This window comes from Bubalus bubalis, chromosome 4, assembly GCF_019923935.1.
Source record: "Bubalus bubalis isolate 160015118507 breed Murrah chromosome 4, NDDB_SH_1, whole genome shotgun sequence".
NCBI lineage: Eukaryota > Metazoa > Chordata > Mammalia > Artiodactyla > Bovidae > Bubalus > Bubalus bubalis.
In genome coordinates this window covers 59,481,249-59,496,667 of record NC_059160.1, presented here as the reverse complement: position 1 = coordinate 59,496,667, position 15,419 = coordinate 59,481,249, and the positions used below count along the sequence as shown (strand labels likewise).

The window sequence follows — 15,419 nt, the reverse complement described above, 5'->3', positions numbered from 1 at the left end:
GAATAACATGGAAATTTACATTACCATATGTAAAATAGATAGCCAATGGGAATTCAATGTATGTCTCAGGAAATTCAAACAGGGGCTCTGTATCAACCTAGAGGGGTGGGATGGGGAGGGAAATGGGAGGGAGGTTCAATACGGAGGGGTATATGTATACCTATGGCTGATTCATGTTGATGTTTGACAGAAAACAAAATTCTGTAAAGCAATTATCCTTCAATTAAAAATTAATTTTTTTAAAAGTGCTAATATCCCTATAGAGAACTCATGAAATTAACAAGAAAAAGGCCAACAACCAAACAGAATAAAGAACATGAACGTTAACAGAAAGAAAAAATAAGTTAAATGCCCATTAGACATATTAAAAAAATAATGTCATTCATGATGAGACAAACACCACAGTGTGAGTTACACCAGTTCTTTAAAAAAAAGTTTTTAGGTACATCTAACAGATTTACAGAAACACCCATCTGTATTTTTTAATAAATGTTTTATAATAGTTTTAGATTTACAGAAAAATTTCAAAGATAGTATGGAGTTTCCCTACACCACACACTTAGCTTCTGCTATTAAGATCTTGTATTACCATGGTCTGTCACAATTAATGAACCAAAACTGATATAATTAACTAAAGTGTTTATTTAGATTTTATTAGTTTTTATCTAATGTTCTTTTGCTGTTCCAGGATCCCATGCAGTATACCACATTATAGTATAATCATCTTCTCAGGCTACTTTAGGCAGTGACAGTTTCTCAGATTTTCCCAGTTTGGGTGACCCTGACAGTTTTCAAGAGTAGTGTTCAGTTATTTTGTGGAATACCCCTCAATTGAGATTTGTTTGATGCTTTTCTCATGATTAGCCTGGGTTATAATTTGGGGGAGGAAGACCACAGAGGTGAAGTGCTAGTCTCAACACACTATATTATTAATGTAATTTATGACTGCTGAAGTTAACTCTCTCACCCTATTCAGGCTGCTATAACAGAATACTTTAGACTAGGTGGCTTATAAACCACCTAGTTTATTTTCTCACAGTTCTACAGGCTGGGAAGTCCAAGACCAAGGCTACTGCACATTCAGTATTTGGTGAGAGCCCACTTTCTAGCTCACAGACTGCTGTCTTCTCATTGTGTCTTCACAGAACAAGGGATATCCTTGATTTCTTACCACTAATTCCATTCATGAGGGCTCCACCCTCATGGCATAAGCATCTCCTAAGGGTCCCACCTCCAAATACCATTACACTGGGGATTAGGTTTCAACATAGGAATTTTAGGGAAATACTTGCTCTTAGACTATGTTGCTATTGTTATTGTTCAGTCACTAAGTCTTGCAAGTCTCACTAAAGTCTTTGCAACCCCATGGACTGCAACACCCCAGGCTTCCCAGTCCTTCACTATCTCCCGGACTTTGCTCAACTCACGTCCATTGAGTTGGTGATGCCATCCAGCTATTTCATCCTCTGTCGCCCTTTTCTTCTGTTCTCAGTCTTTCTCAAGATCAGGGTCTTTCCAATGAGTCAGTTCTTCGCAACAGGTGGCCAAAGTATTCGAGAGTCAGCATCAATCCTTCCAAAGACTATTCAGGACTGATTTCCTTTAGGACTGACTGGTTTGATCTGCTTGCTGTCCAAGGGGCTCTCAAGAGTCTTCTCCAACACCACAGTTCAAAAGCATCAGTTCTTCAGTGCTCAGCATTCTTTATGGTCCAACTCTCACATCTATACACGATTATTGGAAAAACTGTAGCTTTGACTATACGGACCCTTGTTGGCAAAGTGATATTTCTGCATTTTAATATGCCATCTAGCTTTGTCATAGCTTTCATTCCAAGGAGTAAGCGTCTTTCAAATTCATGGCTGCAGTCACCATCCACAGTTATTTTGGGAGTCCAAGAAAAGAAAATCTGCTACTGTTTCCACCTTTCCCCCAACTACGTGTCATGAAGTAATGCGACTGGATGCCATGACGTTAGTTTATTGAATGCTCTTGGATTATAAATTATCCATTTGCTTATGCAAATAGTATGCATATGTTATTCGTTTGGCAAAATAATAGCAGAAAATAGGAAAAAACACAAAGATCCCCACAGGACTGAGTGACCATATATCTAATAGAAGGAAAACCACCATTAAAAATAAAGGAAGATCTTTATATATGAAAAAAGCCTCCAAACTAATATATATATTTATTTACATTTGCAAAAAAACACTTGAAAAATAAGCAGGATACTAAAAGAAATGTTTGCCTATAAAAGGCGTGTGAGGAAAAACAAGAAGAAAGCAAAAGAGGAAACAAAACTTTTGTGTATCTCTATACATTCTTCTAGGTTTATAATCACATTGGGTGCATGCTAAGTAAGACGCTTCAGTTGTTTCTGACTCTGTACCACCCTACCAACTGCAGCCTGCCGGGCTCCTCTGTCCATGGGGATACTCCAGGCAAGAATACTAGAGTGGGGGTATTGTGGTGCCCTCCCCTCCAGGGGATCTTCCCAACGCAGGGATAGAAACCACATCTGTTACGTCTAACCTGCATTGGCAAGCAGGTTTTTTACCACAAGCACCACCTGGGAAGCCCCATAATCACATTACTTATTCCAAAAAAATTTAATTTTAATTTCTGCAAATAATTTTTAATGCCTACAACTATAAAAAAAAATTTGAAGGGTTCAAATAGAAAGAAAGAATGAGGAAAGGGAAGAATCATTTCTGAAGAGTAAGTATATTATGAGATAAGATAGCTCCCGCTTAGGGACAATTATGTACCAAAAATTCATTGCAAGCTTTAATAAAAAAAAAAAATGCTGAAATGTACTATACCTGCTGCTGCTGCTGCTAAGTCGCTTCAGTTGTGTCCGACTCTGTGCTACACCATAGTCAGCAGCCCACCAGGCTCCCCCATCCGTGGGATTCTCCAGGCAAGAACACTGGAGTGGGTTGCCATTTCCTTTCCCACTATACCTGCTAAAATTACCCTATTCTCAAAACTTAACTGTATAGTAATAATTAGACAAATAATTTGACAAATAATTATAGTGCTGTAAAATCACCTTCGTTATTAGCACAAAGAACTAGTCTAAAGAACTACAAAATCATCTGTATAAGCACAATATTTGTGTTATTGACTTGTAAGCTGATACTTAAGGTTAATTAAAAGTATCTATTATTTCTACAAGCTATAATTTACTATTTTTTTCTGTTTCCCCAAGAAAATGATGAAACCAATTTCTAACGTACAGAAACATATTCTCATTGGAAGACAAAAATGGCAGGGGTCTGCAAATAAAAACCCACATCCAAGTGCTCCTAAGAGCCAGTAAAATAATTTTCATGTCTCTGAGGTGAACCAAACCAGAGAACAAGGACACAGGGAGCTCTTGTTGAAGTAGGAAAGCAATCCTCTAAGGCCTCCATCACAAAAAGCTGTCCATTCAACACTCAGAAGTAGCTCACTTGCAGCTGTTCACAAAACTTGCCCAAAACTCACAGTAGAAAAGATTATATTATGCCTAAAAATGTTCCACTGGTGAATAAAATCCAAACTCCTTGCTGGTTTATCTCCCTCTCTGATCTCATCTTCTACCACTATGCCCATAAGCAACCTCTATTTCTCTATTCCTATTATACCACAAGTGGTTGATAGAGAATATATTCTTTTAAAATAATGCTTAAAGTCTTTATTCATACCTCTTTTTCACCCACTTCTTTTATCTGAGAATGCTTCCCTTCTTTTCTGTATGTAGAGCTAATTATCTTTAGCATCTCCTCTGAGAAATCTACCTAATACCCTTCGCTAAAAGTCATTCCTTCACTCTCTTCAGGTTAACCAAGTCCACCTTTAGTGAGAGCATGAAATGGATAAAATCTATCATAAGTTACGTAAGTTTTACTGAGATGCTCTTTACATGGCATAATCTGGACTAAGTAAATAGAAGTCTATCCTGATTCCTAATACAACTATTAGATGTGTTGACCTATTTAGGGTTAAAATTTTATAGCAGAGAAGACCAGTTTTGCAAAAAAAAAAAAAAAAAAAAATGGAGACAACTATATCTACTTTTTTTTTGGCCTGTCATTTACAAACGTAGAATAAAAATACATATATAATATCAAAATTATTGGGAGAAAATATTCAGCATCTTGCCATACCAGGCAGGAAGATATAATATGGTGAAAAGTTAAAATAAGCTGGCATTAGTACAAGAATACATGGATCACCAAAATATAAGATCACCAAAATGAATTCTCTGACTTTAGAAAAGAAAAAAAGCTTTATGTGTAGTAATTTGATACAAAGAAAATATCACAAAATAACAACTCTAGTCAAAGCTATGATATTTCCAGTAGTCATGTATGGATATGAGAGTTGGACTATAAAGAAAGCTGAGCATCAAAGAATAGATGCTTTTGAACTGTGGTGCTCGAGAAGACTCTTGAGAGTCCCTTGGACTGCAAGGAGATCCAACCAGTCCATCCTAAAGGAGATCAGTCCTGGGTGCTCATTGAAAGGACTGATGTTGAAGCTGAAACTCCAATACTTTGGCTACCTCACGCGAAGAGTTGACTCACTGGAAAAGACCCTGATGCTGGGAAAGACTGAGGGCAGGAGGAGAAGATGACGACAGAGGATGAGATGGTTGAATGGCATCACCGACCCTATGGACATGAGATTGAGTAAAGTCTGGGAGTTGGCGATGGACAGGGAGGCCTGGTGTGCTGCAGCCCATGCAGTCGCAAAGAGTCGGACACGACTGAGCGACTGAACTGAACTGAAGTGAACAACAACAACAACAAAGCTGTGAGGATTTAGGGATTGCTAATAGTCTCCTCCCTAGCAGCTTGAGGGGAGAATACAGAGGGAAGGAAAAAAACAACAAAAACCAACATCCTAGCAATCAAAGAAATTCAAATAAAATGGTTATCTTTCTATAAGCAAATTATCAGAAGCAAATATTTTAAATATTAGTATCACTGAAAATAGATGTGGTAGATTATTGAAGGCACTGGTACAACAGGCATTATCAGAAAAGGTTCACAGGCTTCGATGTGGGAAGTCCATTTCTGTATACCTACTCATCCTAAGGAAATGTAAAATGGAGGTGGTGCGTCACATGCTGGGGTCTGTCCCTGCACAATTTAAAATAGTGAAAATTTTAAAGTGATAATTTAATAATTATCAACCACTGTGAAATGTTTAAATTCTTTTGATTGATGATTAACCACTAAAAATTATAGCCATAAGAATTAGTATTACCATAAAAACTTACATTATAAAAAGGAACCTGGGCAAAAATATTTAACTCCAAATATGAAAAAAGACAAAGGGACTATTTGAAGATGATAACCACTGTAAGGAATTTAAAGTCTGTTTTTTACATTATTTTATGTTCTTATATTTAAAAGATAGTTTTCAAAACATAATAATTGAGACTATAAAGGCAGGAAACAGTAAGACACTGGAAAGAAACTAAAATTATTGAACAAGAGGGCATTAGACTGGGTGGCTCCAATGCTTTGGTAGTCTACATAAGCAGACTAAAACCTAAGCCAGACTCAATACACTTGTATCTGAGAAAATTAAACTTTAGAACCACCAACCAACTAGGCTTTCCTAAATAAGGCAATCACTTAAGCTATAGCCAGTCAAGTTAATTTCCTTTCTTTGCTTCCATGTCTTCTCTATAAAAACCTCCACCCACCTCCTATTGGTGGAGCACTCCTAACCACTTGTGGCTTGGTACTGCCTGACTCAAATCAAGGTATGCTCAAATAAAGTTGAAAATTTTTAATGTGCCTCAGTTTACTGGTTTTTGTTTGGCTGGTTTTTTGGGGTTTTTTGGCTGCACTGTGTGGCAAGCAGGATCTTAGTTCCCCAACCAAGGATCAAAGCCATGCCTACTGCAGTGTACTCTTAACCACTGGACCATCAGGGAAGTCCCCTCAGTTTACCTTTTAACCAAACAAACTAAAAGGCAAGACAAAAACATTCACCAAAGTAAATAAAATAACTGGAACAGAAGTACATCAACCTAAGAAAACCTTCCCCCAAACACAATTAAACTAGGAAATATAAAATAGAATAAAAAGAAAAAAATAAGATGGAATGATGAAAGTTTTTAATCACTTTGCCTTTACTTTAACTTTTATATGAGTGGTTCCTCCCCTTGACACTATGCTAAATCCTAGAACAATGACTCTGAAATTCAAGAATTACTTGAAATATTCTTTAAAAACCCAAACCCAGAGTATCCCAATTCAGGTGCTCTAGAACAGAGCTTGAAATTTTACACACACACAGAGGCTTCTAGTTTTGTCATTTTTAATCAACAAGTGTGCTTCTGAAGTTCAGGTTAAGGCCACTGACCTACAAATAAGAGAATAAAAACACAGTAAACAGCAAAAATCTAAGCAGATTTTATGACGACGGAAAAATGCAAAACTAGTTTCTTTTTTTGATGGGTAAGTTGTATTAGCTGTTATTCTATTTTGACTTCAGAAAATTTGAGTCACACATAAAACTCATTAAGAAGGAAAGCATATATATTGTCTAGACCATTAAGATGTCAAATAAATGGTATAGCACAGAAAAACAGGATGGTTACAAGAAAAATTTGGTTGGCCCTAAGGAAAAGCTTATCAATGTGCTCATCAGGAAGATTATGACAGTTTTATCCCTAACGGTCATTAGATATGAAACAACAATGAATATCCCACTTTAGTCCGCTAGCCTATGCTATTCCCCTCCTGCCAATACACATAAAGGGTGCAACATACACCCATCAGTAAACTTAACTCACTAACACATTGATTCTCAAATTCGGTGGGAGGCATATTAGAAAATCCACAGGGTATATCTATAGTTTAAAACGCCAGAGATGATTTTGACTCAATTATCCTTGTGAATCACTTAGACATTCATCAACCTGAAGCAATGGCTCTGCAAAGCAATTCTAGTACCATAACCAAGTTTTTCCCAGAGTAATAATAATAATGCAGAGTAATAAAAATAATTGCTAACTGAGTACTCACTGGGTGCAAGGTACTTTGCAGTCTTCTATACATACCATTTAATTTCTATAACCCTATAAAGTAGGGTCTGTCATTCCCAATTTTACAGAAAATGACCCTGAAGAGTTTAAGTAGCTCAAGATCACATAGTTATTAGTTATTACTGAAGTAGTCTTTATGGGGGGGGGGAACTATAATCAATTCTAAACTTTACATAATAGAAATGAGTTGTAGAGTTTTTTTCCAAAAAATTATAGCTAAAAGTTAAATGTCAACCATTTTATAGCTTCCTGGAAAAAAAGGGGTCAGAGGAAAACAAAAATGTAAATAATATCTGCAAAAGGAATGGCAAAAATCCATGTTCACAAACTTACAGGCAAAAATTACTGAAAAATACAATGCTAACTTCTGTTTCTGGAGTGATAAAATGTAGGTATATATCATCTTGAAAATTTAACTGATATAAACATTTTCAGCATTTTAAGGCCATATAATAAACTGAGGAATATGAAAAAGCATCAAATCTTACAAATTGTGAAAACTTGTTTTTTTTTTAAATGTCACATCAAGATATTATCAAGCTATAATCTGATTTCTCAAATCTAGTTATAATAACATATTATATCAAAGATATAATTTAAAACTCAATTTTAAAAACCTCAATGAAATGTCTAATTTTAAAAGTTGACAATAAAGCAGTTTATTTAAGTACAGTAATTTCAATGAAAAGTGTGTGTGTATATATATATATAAACTATAAGGTTAACAGGAATGACATTAAATGCGCTGTTCTGAATGCAATTCTGTATTTTAATGAATTTAAGCCTAGTACTCTACAGCTAAACAGTTGGATTTCATTAAGGATGAAATTTTATCCAAATCTTCTTCTTGATATTAACCAATGTTTTTAGACCTTTAAAAATAGCTATTTTATTCACATGGGCTTCCCAGGTGGTAGAGTGGTAAAGAATTCGTTTGCCAATGCAGGAGAATCAGGAGGCATGAGTTAAATCTTTGGTCTGCAAGATCCCCTGGAGGAGGAAATGGCAACTCACTCCAATATTCTTGCCTGGAAAACCCCATGGACAGAGCTTGGCGGGCTACAGTCCATGGAGTGGCAAAGAGTTGGACACAACTGACCGTGCACACACACATACTGTATTTACATATAGATATTGTATTTACATATAGATATTGTAATTGATAGATCTAATTTGTCTAAAAGAAAAATCTTTGAAGATTACATCTCTTTTCATTTGCGTATATCTCACATGTAATTTAAAAGGCCCAATATCAAGTTATTGTCCCTCCAAATTGGCCTAGTAACTGCTTCCAGATTACTCTCATAAAAACACAGCATACACGAAACACAGGCTCTTCATTTTCTACTGTATCAAAATTACTTGACTATTTCTAGGCCATAACTAATCTGACTCTAATTTACTAATTCAATGTTTTTTCTAATTCTATCACTTCATTCATTCAATTAAGCAATACATAATATGGGGGAAATACCAAAATTTAAAAAGCATGGTCCCTCTGGTGCACAAAGCAGTCAAAAGGGTAAAGACTTGTAAATAATTAATTACAACACACTGTATTAAGTTCCATGCTATGCTATGCTAAGTCACTTCAGTCGTGTCCGACTCTGTGCGACTGACCCCATAGACGGCAGCCCACCAGGCTCCCCCATCCCTGGGATTCTCCAGGCAAGAACGCTGGAGTGGGTTGCCATTTCCTTCTCCAATGCATGAAAGTGAAAAGTGAAAGTGAAGTCGCTCAGTCGTGTCCGACTCTTAGCAACCCCATGGATTGCAGCCTAACAGGCTCCTCCATCCATGGGATTTTCCAAGCAAGAGTCCTAGAGTGGAGTGCCATTGCCTTCTCCGATTAAGTTCCATACAGGGTGCTAAGTCGCTTCAGTTGTGTCCAACCCTTTGAGACCCTATGGACTGCAGCCTGCCAGGCTCCTCTGTCTTTGGGGATTCTCCAGGCAAGAATACTGGAGTGGGTAGCCACGCTCTTCTTCAGGGGATCTTCCCAGCCCAGGGACTGAACCTCTGCTCTTACATCCTCTATTGACAAGAGGGTTCTTTACCACTAGCACCACCAGGGAGGCCCCATTGAGTCCTGTGCTGCTGCTACTGCTGCTAAGTCGCTTCAGTCATGTCCGACTCTGTGCGACCCCATAGATGGTGGCCCACCAGGCTCCCCCATCCCTGGGATCCTCCAGGCAAGAACACTGGAGCGGGTTTCCATTTCCTTCTCCAATGCATTCAAGTGAAAAGTGAAAGTGAAGTCGCTCAGTCGTGTCCGACTCTTAGCGACCCCACGGACTGCACCCTACCAGGCTCCTGCGTCCATGGGATTCTCCAGACAAGAGTACTGGAGTGGGTTGCCATTGCCTTCTCCATTGAGTCCTATACTAGACATAAATGCTATAGCAGGATCACAGTAACTCTGCCAGAATGAATCAAAGACAACTTCGACGAAGTAACATTGTCCTCAAAAAAGAGAATTTCTCTCCAAGCACTGTAATATCTATGTGCCAGTTTCCTCATCTTTGTATCCTAGCACTGACCACAGTGGTAGTACAGGGTAGACATGTACTTCAGACATGGATGAACAGATGAATGGATAGATTTCATTAAGGATGAACTTTATCACAATAAAATTTGGTACATGCTCAAATAAGGTGAACTACTTTTACACTTCAAGAAAATTATAGACAACTTTCGATTATCCCAATGTCATGGATCTATAAATCTATCTCCTTACATATAGTGTTCAATATCATATGTTACAGCAGAACATAGCATTATTTATAGTAGGCATCCCACCTATTAGATTTACTGATTTTCCAAGTTGGCCAAAAGAGAGGAAAACAGGCTAGGAAAGGTAAGCTGCATCTCAGATATATTTAATATATTTTTCTGGTCCTTAACAATCTCTCTCTTCAGGTCAAATATTTTGCAGATATCAAACTGACTGCCACTAAAAAATCTGGGAGCAAAACAATGACAAAGAATTCACAAATGACAGTAAAAATTCTTGGCTTAATTTTGTAAGTATCTCACAGAAATCTTTTTTTGAAAGTCTAACAGGTCCTCTCCCCACCAGTTCAAAGAAATTGCCAACACTGTAAGCTGAATGCTAGTAAATTATACTAGGTTTTCTATTGTAGGCTGATTTTACTTCATAGATACTATATAAAGCACATTTTAAGATACCATCAACCTACTGTTTATCTTCATCATTTCAAATGCTGTCATAATTCGTTTACAAACTGCATTTAAAATACTTTTTCCTTTTAAAAGATTAAGCAGAAACTACACATTCAAAATTCAAAGAACTGTTTTTCCTTCACCTATGTGAAAGGGGACAACTTTTAAAACAGATAAAATACTCTAAAGAATATTTTATAAGCTGGATTTAACTTATAGTGTCTTTTTTCTATAATACAGCAATATATTCATTACAATTACACATCATGGAAGTATAAAAGCCATATAAATGTCATGTCATGATGCTCTAATTTTTATTAAGACTACAGAACAGTAATAAAGATTCAAAATGTAATGCCCTATAACTATTCAGTACTGTTAGACAATAACAAAATATCAGGGCAAAAACTGTGTTCATAGAAAATTTTTTTATATTAAGTAACATTATTATCTTCACTTTTGAACGTCTATCTCAGTAGCCATTGTTCACAATATTGCAGTGTTTTAGTTAGCACTATTTCACCAACAGAGGAGAAAAATACTGCTGAAAATAAGGGAAAAAACAAAAGCAATGACAGAGTAAATTTTCCATGCCATCTCTTTTCACCATAATCATAGGACTAAACCGGTAAATGAAAACTAAATATATCAACACTTACATACTTTTAAATTTTCTTAGTCAACACAGCTATTTTGTGCTACAAAAGAAATTAATTTTTCTACTGGTAAAACCAATGACTTATTAGAACAAGATTGCTGGTGTACAAAGCTACCACTACCACACTGAATCGCTATCATACACTGAATTAATTATTCTAATTTCATGTTTCCTTACTATGTATCTTTTTGCCTTTTCATTACTATGTATTGCTTCTTTTTTCTTCAGGTAATCAGACTCATTTGGAAGGCTGCACTATTTCAAATATCTAACACTAAAAGTGATTTTAATGGACCTGAATCCAAAGATGAGAATACATTACACATTTTATAGAAGCTCCTTTTAATAACAGGCAAATCAGAATATTAACAAGACAATTTTTTTTAAACAAGAATTTAATTCTCCATGTATTTTTTTTTTTACTGATTGTAAAGGTCAGGTGAAAATTTGAAAGATACAGAAATGTATTTTTATTCATCTGTAAGTCCCACTACCCAGATCTCTGATGACTTTTTGGTAGATTTCCTTCTAGTGAGGATAAAACTTCAAGTAACTAATTAGACACTAATAATTATGTAGAGGGGGAGAAATCAGTGTATCCTCAATACAGCCTTTCGATAAATATATAAAACATTGATTATTAATGATATGACCTGTTAATTTCACAAAGAATTTAGGGAGTCTTTCAATTCAGACTGATCCCTAAACTGAAGTCCCTTTCACAATTTTTATAGTGTCAACATTTTTTTAATGGCTACAAGCAGCAAGATGAGACTATTCTTAAAATGATTATCAACAGTGATGTCAAACACATTTCAACATGTTTTTATTTTTGCTGTTAAAAAATCAATAATATATTTGCACAGTCATTTTAAAAGTTTAAATTCAAAGACAAAATTCTTTGAAGCCCAATATTCAAAACCATTAGTTTTCCTGGCTAATTCCATAAGTTAATTTACCAGATAAAAGGTTACCGCTTCTACATCTGGAAATCTCTTCCATTAAAAAAAACAAAATTCCTTAAATATAGCCACATTTTTTCTTTTGTTCCAACCCATTGTTTATGGAAGTATGCAGATATTAGGAATACAAAGACTGAAATAACTTCATTAACAAAGCAACATCAACATTTAATAAATAAACCAACTACTTAATCTTATAAAAGAACAGAACAAAACCAATTAAATCCTAGCAAGTCCTTTTCTTACAGTATGGTTGAACCTGATTTCTACCTTCTAGAAGGCCCTCCTTTACTCAGGACATCAAAGATCTTAAAAATCCCATTCATTTTCTTCTAATGGTCAATACGCCTAAAACATAGTAATTTAAATTTGTTACTCTGACCTTCTTACGTAAGAGCCTTTTAAAAGAAATCCTTCAACAAAGACTCGAGAAAGAACCAGCAAAGTTTGAGTAAACAATTGTCTAAGTCAAGCATTTCCTGATAAGTGACAGAAGATCTAGTGGCTGCCAGGGATATACTTGCTGACCCTAGGAACAGTCAAAACTCAAAAACAAAATTTGCCACTTCTGTATCTAAAACGTTAATTTGGCTAATAAGTAAAAGGTGATAATCCATGACCAGCGACGTGTCTCTGGTGGACACATTAAATATAAAGGAGGAGCGCCATGGATTTCAGCTACATGCTTTTGCCATTTTTGCAGAAGAAAAGCTAATTGTTAACGGCCATGTGACATTATAAGATCCCAGAAAGGAAAGGGTGGGAGGAAGAAAGAGGAGTTCAAGGCAGTTCAGGGTCAGAACAAGCTCAGACATCCTGTCATTAGCAAACGTTCCCCAAGCTGAAGGCATAATGCTGCTTACCCGAAAAGGAGTGGGTGAGAAGGGAAGAACGAGGGGAAAACCGCAGGAGAGTCAGTGTGGCACGGAGGGGGTGATGGGAGGGAGCAGATCTGGAGCTCTCTAGCCGAGTTGGGGAGCAAAAACCGTCGGGCACAAAAACCCTGAGAAAAGCAACTGCGACGCAGACGACAGTACTTGGCAGCCCCTTCATCTCCCCCTCCCCATCGGTTACTGGGGTTTCCCACCTTCCCTCCACCTCCGCTCTGGCCAACACTCAGAGGTGTGACCCGCCAGCGGGAGGCTGCCCCGAGCTTTGTCTCAGCCGGCTCCCCACGCGAGGGCTCCTCCTCCCGCTCCCCACCCGCGCACACCTCCGGCGTCTCCAAGGAGCTGGAAACGCAGCAGCCGCCGCCTCTTCGCCCACCTCCCGCGGACCCGCGCCCCTTCCTTCCCCTCGGGGCTGCGCCGCCCGCTCCCGCAGCTCCACCCCCGCCGAGGGGACCTTTGTGTCTCGGGAGACTTTCTGCCTCTTCCCCTCCTCGGCCTCGCGGGGAGACCGGCCTGCCCCCGGAGACCAAAACGGCAGCAAACACGGACGCGGCGGCGGCTGAAGGCGCCTCCCGCGAAGGAGCCAGAGCGTCAGACACCCACACCCCACCCCACGCCCGGGGAAATGCCCGGGGTCCGCGCTGGACCCCAGAGGCAACAAGCACCAGCGAGCCCCCTGCGCCGCGCCGCCCTCTCTCAACTTCCCGACCGGGCCTGAGCCTCCCACGCCCCTACCCAGCCGCTCGCCCCGGCCCCCAGTCTCAAGCACCCTGCGGCCCCACTCCGCCCGGGGTCGGCGGGCCAGGAGGGAAAGCCCCGCGCCGCTGCCGGCCGCCAACTCACCAGCAAGTGCGGGGGCTGCGTCCCGAGAGCAGGCGAGGCGAGGGAGGCGCAGAGGCAAAGCGGCTCCGCCGACGCCCGCGGCGACCGGATGCAGGTCCGGGTCCCAGCCGCTGGCCGACCCGAGGCGCCTCCGACGCGCAGGCCTCCGCCGCCGCAGCCGCCTTCCAGCTCTCGCCGAAGAGTCCGAGCCTCCGGGAGGGACTGCGGGTCGCTCACGCGTTGCCAAGCCCCCCGGACAACATGGCTCCCGGGCCGCCGAGTCGCGCAGGCGGCCCACTAATCCCCTTGGAGGAGCCGGGGTGGGAGCGAGGCGGGCAGGGAGGCGCCGACGCCCGGCTGAGGCGGCCGGGCCAGACACGGGCTCTTCTTCTCTGGGGCCGCCGGACGGTGCCGAGCCGACGAGACGCTCGCCGCTGCGTGTGCGTCGCTTTCTCACTCGGCGGCTGCGGATTGACGCCTCCGCCTGTTTCCCGGGGGAGAGCGAGCGCGAGAGAAAAAAAGACTTTTATTGAAACGCTCCAACCAGCAGCAGCAGAGAAAGGCGACCGGCTGCGGGAGCTTCCCCCACCAGCTCTCGAGCCGCTCGCCGCGGGCAGCGCGACCCCTGCCGGTAGCCGCGGCAGGGGCGGGGCCTAGAAGGCGGGGCGGGGTATCCCCGGGAAACCCCCCACCCCGAGGTGGGGGCGCTCTGTCTCAAGTGCCCCGCTTTTGGGGTGGCGAGAGGGCGGTGGGAGAGGTGATGAGACCCCATGAGGGTGAAGGTTAGGCAGTCCACGGCGACTGGAGAAGAAATCTCACTGGTTCAGCCCCTTCATCTTTCAACATCCCCCCACCAACACAAAAACTGTGGCTTAAATTATCCAAGTAATTATGTAATTTAGATACCATTGCCACAATTCTCTACTCGTTCTCTAGAAAGCTGATGTCAAAGGACCCGCACTTGAGCTTGATTGCTGCAACTTTTCTCCTTTATTGTGGGCGGCTGGGTGAATACGAGAGCAGCAATCACTCACACAGGCAGCATTTATTCAGTTAAACTACAATCTCCTTTATATTATGTTTTTGACAATATACTAGGTCCTTAAAGGACTGAGAGTCTCACTGGCATGAAAGATACGCCATAAGCAATTATAATAAAAACCTGAGCTTTATGAGAAGGGAAATAGAAGGTGCTGTGAGAACAGAAAGGAACTTCTGTTGCTGAGCTGGTTAGGTTTTGTTTTCTTGGAGGAGGGAGGCCGGAGAGAGGTTGGCCCAGTTTCTGTAAATGTTTTTACTTTCTTCTCTCCCAGAGGCTAAAAGCTAGTTCAGGAATGAACAGCAGAGTGAAAGTGAAGACAAACTGAAGTAATACTGACCCACTTTTTTCATTTAAAAAGGATAAAAGCATAAAGTAAACACAAAAATATAACCCCCTAGAGGGAGATCATGAGAGGACTGAAAAGAGAATGGAAACCGGATGTAGACAACCTAAACAAGAAAAAAAAAAAAAAAATTAAAACCACATAAAAGGCCCAGTGAAGTGAGATATAAATATTTTTCCATTGTAATACCCAGAAATAGACTTACTAAAATTTTAATGTAATTTCAAATCACATTATGTCCTAAGGACTTCTGACAGTTGTCTTTCGGATTCCTGGGTGAATCTTTTCTCCCTAAAAATAATGTCTGCCTATTTCTCTTATTTTGTTGGACCAAACTGAATGTATCTACTGTAATATTCAACAATCATACATTTCAATCAAACTACTCCCATACATCTAAAATTACCAGAATCCATAAGTTAGTGGCATTTGTGCTCTACACATATTTAACACTTGCTTATCATA

General features: G+C 39.9%; 1 protein-coding gene across 7 annotated transcripts in view; it reads right to left on the bottom strand.

The window, feature by feature from the left end:
• CDK17 (cyclin dependent kinase 17) overlaps positions 1-13,707 on the bottom strand; it is a 137,189-nt gene extending 123,482 nt beyond the window's left edge. For 6 of the 7 annotated variants that reach the window (XM_006073546.3, XM_006073544.3, XR_006550485.1 and 3 more), the window contains exon 1: positions 12,721-12,873. The gene's annotated coding sequence lies outside the window, so the exon portion shown is untranslated. Of the gene's footprint in view, positions 1-12,720; positions 12,874-13,590 lie in introns of those variants that run through there. The other variant, XM_044941480.1, reaches the window with a different exon arrangement.
• Between the last annotated feature and the right edge of the window lie 1,712 nt (positions 13,708-15,419).